Source organism: Magnolia sinica, chromosome 16 (assembly GCF_029962835.1).
Source record: "Magnolia sinica isolate HGM2019 chromosome 16, MsV1, whole genome shotgun sequence".
Lineage (NCBI taxonomy): Eukaryota > Viridiplantae > Streptophyta > Magnoliopsida > Magnoliales > Magnoliaceae > Magnolia > Magnolia sinica.
Genome location: NC_080588.1, coordinates 37,304,887 through 37,310,227, shown reverse-complemented (window position 1 = coordinate 37,310,227; position 5,341 = coordinate 37,304,887). Strand labels below are relative to the sequence as shown.

The 5,341-nt window shown below is 39.7% G+C and overlaps 1 non-coding gene across 1 annotated transcript; it reads right to left on the bottom strand.

Moving 5' to 3' along the window:
• Positions 1-782: 782 nt before the first annotated feature.
• LOC131230121 (small nucleolar RNA R71) lies at positions 783-889 on the bottom strand. The gene has a single exon (XR_009163845.1). It is a non-coding gene; the product is annotated as a small nucleolar RNA R71 (small nucleolar RNA).
• Positions 890-5,341: the final 4,452 nt, after the last annotated feature.

Sequence of the window (5,341 nt, the reverse complement as noted above, 5' to 3'; positions counted from 1 at the left end):
AAGATTAGGATTAACTTTCTATTTTGTTTCTAGGTTAGGAATTTTTCTGAACTTGTTTTTAGAATCTAACTTGGTTTTCTATTTTATAGGATTCTAACATAGAAATCTCCAATCTGGTAACCTCTTTCTAATTCTCTCTCTTTATTTTTTTTAGATCTCTTCATTGTTTTAGTTTCCCTAGTTTTCTTTCCTAGGTTTAGGTTTAGTTACTTGAAGGCTTCAAGTGTTTCATGCCCAAGTGGGTTCGTAACAACACTCGACGTCTCTTAAAGTGAAGGAGGATTGGTCGAAGGGTTACCTATCCGTCACAAGAGTAGACACCACCAGAGATCCCCTGAGTTAATAGAAGTGATGACTGCAAATCAACCTCAACCTCTAGTTGAGGAAATTCAGGATGAAAACGAGGTTCATAATGCACCCCCGCCTCGTACCTTACGAGATTATTTAAAACTGGCAGGAGTGAGCACACCTTTTTGTATGTTTTTTTTTCCAGAAAATACAGGAAATATGAATATTAAATTGGGGTGATCCAACTCTTTTCAAAGTTCCATGGACTTAAATTTGAATGTCCATATCTACATATGAAAGAGTTTGATGAGATAATATCCACTTTAAACTTTCCCAACGTGTCTGAGGACACGATCTGGCTGAAACTCTTCCCTTTCTCCTTAAATGAAAAAGCTAAAATGTGGTTGCATTCACTACGTCCATGATCCATTGGCAGATGGAATGACATGACAAGGGAGTTTATAAAGAAATTCTTCCCATACCATAAGACGAATACCATCAAGAAGTTGATCATGAACTTCGCCCAAAGAGAAGATGAGACATTCTTCCAATGTTGGGAGTGGTTCAAGGATATTATTAGTTCATGCCCACAACATGGCTTTGAAATGTGGCACATAAAAATTGCTTCTATGATGGACTGACATCTTCCATGTGCCAATTGGTTGAGACAATGTGGAATGGGGAATTCATGAATAAAGATGTTGATGATGTGTGGGATTACTTTGATAAACTTAGTGAAAACGCAAAATCATGGGACATCTCATCAGGACCCAACACCACTTCTAAGCTTACTTAATCAAAGGAGGGGCGAAATATATATATTGAAAGAGGAAGATGATATTAATGCTGAAGTGGCTAATCTCACAAGAAAAATTGAGGCCATAGAACTTAAGGCCAAGGAAGTTGTTTACGGCATTTGTGCTTGCAACATACATACAACTAAAAATTGTCCAACAATACCTGCCTTTCAAGAAATCTTGAATGAGAAATCAAATGCTGTGAACAACTACCAAAGACCTTTCAGTGGGCCCACCTCAAATACATACAACTCTAGCTGGAGGAACCATCCCAATTTCAGTTGGAGAAATGGACAAACGGCTACTCCTTAAGAGATCCTTAACCAATTTCTGAATCAAAGGAACCCTCAAGAGGATCCGATCTTAAAACATATTAAAAACCAAAAGCATCTCAATTAGAATATATTGCAAGCCATTTAAGACTTTTCAAAGGCTATATAGGGGTGTGAAATAAAATTCGATTGGGGAGAAAGGGATCCTTCCGGCCCAACAACTCCCCAACCCTAAACCGTAATACGAAATTAGTGACCCAAGCTCTTCAAATCAGATGGAACAAGCTAAGTCTATCTGTAACATCCTGAATTTTTACTATTTTAGATTGTAAAAAATCCTTGATTAGCCCACATTGTCACTCATTGACCCTTGACAGTCGAGGTGAGCCTATACATCGGTGATACCAGTAAAGAACCACACAAATTCAATTAACTATTCGTATGAAGCCAACTAATCCACTTGATCACTTAAACCTTAAGTCTAACCTCGTGAATTGTTCATTTAGGGCCCAAATCTAACCGATCCATCACTGACAAATCAAGACAACCGTAACTAAATTAAAGAACTACCCAAGTCAACCTATTTACTCCTTTAGACTAAGAACCAATGGTTTTGAGTTATCATGACCAAATCACCACTTTTGCTAATTTTGAATAGGCCACACTATGAACTTACTTAATCCAGACCCCTACCCAATTCATTCAAAAAATGTCCCGATTATTTGAACAAGCTCCAGACCCCTCGTTAGTGGCCTACAAGTTCTGAAATTAAAAAATAATGTCAATCTCACTGGGCTTAACGTCCATCACAAGTGGCAAACCAAGATAGTGCCCAAAACTACTCAACTTGGGGCAAAAGCCAAGGGCTTGAAGCACGCAAATCCCCTAGGCTGAAATCTGAAAACTTAAGTGAAATAGACCTTCCGCTCTTTCAAGAAGTTGTGGATTTCTGACCATTAGATCGCAACCAAACTTAAGGCATGAGTTAAGGATATTTCCTTACTCATATCCGTATAATTGTGGACACGATTGATCACCGACGACTGTCGATTACAAATAAGGATCCCGTGGTAAATTGAGTCATCTGTTTGCTGCTAGATTTGGACTAATCACTCCTCTGATAATGGGGCAGTTGCCCCATGGCACAGATGGGTCAGGGGGCCATTGGAATGGCCCTAAGGATCAAAATTCCCAAAAGGACATGTATGTTAGAAAAAGAGCCCCCAGGGCCATTTACACAAAAAAACTAGACTATATAAAGCTTAAAATTTCACTCTCTCACTCCCATCCGAAATTCTAATTGCAAGGAGTGAGAGAGAGGGGAGAAAAGAAGGAGAGAGCTCCTTGGGGAGATAATTTGGGGAAAATCCCCCCTTACCGCTGCCCACAACGGACCCCTCATCCACGCCCCACCATAAAGAGTGGCCCACCAATGATAGAAAAGTAATCAGTCAAGCCCCTTCCAAATTTTTGGTGTCTTAAACCACTTACATGACCTCTAACATGCAAATTCTATTGGCATGGGGCTTCGTTACGCCAACCCGTGAAACCAACACCATAGGAGCTACTCCACAAACCGTCAAACCATTCCTAAGTGCAAACCATTATCCTTAGGTGGCCAATTATAAACCTAGGCTGAAATTAATGATTGTGTGTGAAATTTTCTTTGCATCTTGATTTATAAGAAATTCATTGGTAGTTATTTCTTTACAAATATGCCTTTAGCATGTTTAGAATAATAAATGCTTAATCCCATGCTAGACAAGACTAAGTCATTAAAATGTTGCCCTTTTCCTTGTTCTCCCTTCTTATTATGTGAAATTTGAATTTGATTCATTTCAAATCTGTGGTAAATTGGGGGAAATGTACTGTATGACTTCTATACGTTTAAATTGGGTCAAATGTTTACGGTTATTTACATGCATACCTAAATTTTCTACAACTAGCAGTAGTTCATGATCTTCTTTGTGATATTAAGTAATTTAAACCTTATATGCATGCATGCCTGAATTTTCTATAACTAGAAGAATTCTTGATCTTCTTTATAATGTTAGGTAATTTAAATCATTTTTTGGGTTGGCCAGTGAAACTACAAGACCCTTATGGACAGCCCCACCGGTTAGGCCACCTAACGACCAATCTGAGAAATTTAGAACACGGATAGCCGATAGTAGTTAGACTACGTAGGATCGCACCTAATGTCGGGTGTTCCGCAGTTTGCCTAAATTGAACAAATTGGCCCATTAATTGACCAACCATATTTGTTAACCATATATGATCGCGCCTGTTTGAATTTGAGACACCCTACGCCCATGTAGCGTCCAATGGTAACAACTATGATGCGATCCACAAGTCTCGGGAGACGGGTATGATGGAATGGGGCACTATGCTTGAGTTGTTGGCCTACGCTGGGGTGACGAGCCTTCCTATAGTCAGTGTGAGCAATCCAGGGTACAAACCCACCTCGTGAGCCGGGCATGGTGAAATGAGACACTATGCTCGAGTTATCAGCCTAACGCTCGGGTGATGAACCTTCCCGTAGTGACCGTAAGTAAGCTTACTTTACAAGCCGCCTTTCATATGCGTTTTCTCAGAGTGATGAACCCAAACGGATCAAGGATTGCAGACGCAAGGCCACCATGGCCGCATGGGCCTCGCGATTAGGTTAGGGTATTGCTTCGTTAGGGTGTCCCAGTTTCTCCAAAACTGCTGGATAAATGAATGTAACTAAACACTTGACTAACATATTCACCATCACATCGCATTAGTTATGTTGGTGACTCGGTAATCGAGGTCACATTAAGGGATTGTTGGGCATTGCGAACGTAAAATGGTGTCGCTCGAGGGAGTGTTGGTTGCGAGTGCATGCATCATACCATAATAATATGCATATGCATTAAAAAGAGTATTTAGGGATTTTGTGTTTGATTCTTTCATTAATTACGCATATGAAATGGATAACTTGTGTAACTTATTACTGATGGAACCCACTGAGTTGATCACTCACTCCCACTCTAGGACGGTATTTTGAAACACCAACTAGACACTTTCGTAGATGCAGGTACTAGGAATCCGATGCGTCGGAGGAGGCTCACACAAACTCGGAGGAGTCCTCATACTTCTAGTAGCTGGATGGACTGATGTAGGACACTTTTAGGATATCAATGAGATTCTTGAGTTGATGTATTTTACATTTTTGACACCGTATATACTGTGCACTTGTAGTCCCATACTCTGGATGAACATATTTTACTTGTTAGTCGATTTACTTGTATTAAAATTTACGTTTATTCCAAAGTACTTCGGATTGTCTAATTTAATTCCGTGAATTGCTCAAATGTTAGGTGAAATGAACTATAGAACCCCGCTTCCACAAAGTATAAGTGACACTCGGAATATAGGGAGTCGAGTATCTACTTAGCACCCGAAATCCGGGTTGTTACACTATCACCACTCTTAAGAGTGGGAAGACAATTAACAAATCAATTCCGGTAAGGGCTGAAAAGTCTAAGGACCCAGAAGTAGATGAGAATGAGACACCTAGCAATACTTCACATGGGTTGGACCGAAACCTCACAGTAAGCTGATTGCGCCATTCCCCCAATGGTTGTTGCACCAAAACCTCTAGTTAACTCACAGGATATTCTAGAGGTGTTGAAACAAGTGAAAGTCAACATTCCTCTACTGGATACTGTAAAACAAATCCCGTCTTACGCCAAATTTCTGAAAGATTTATGTATAACCAAGAGACGACAAACTATTCAATAGAGAATTTTTCTAATAGAAAAAGTGAGTGCCATCCTCAAGCAATATGTGCCATAAAAATATAAAGATCCTGGTTGCCAAACTATCACCTGTATAATTGGGAATCAGTAGATAGAGCACGTACTTCTTGACTTGGGAGAAAGCGTTAATTTGATTCCTTTCTCAGTATATGAAAAATTGGGTCTAGGTGAATTAAAACCCACCCAGACCACATTACTA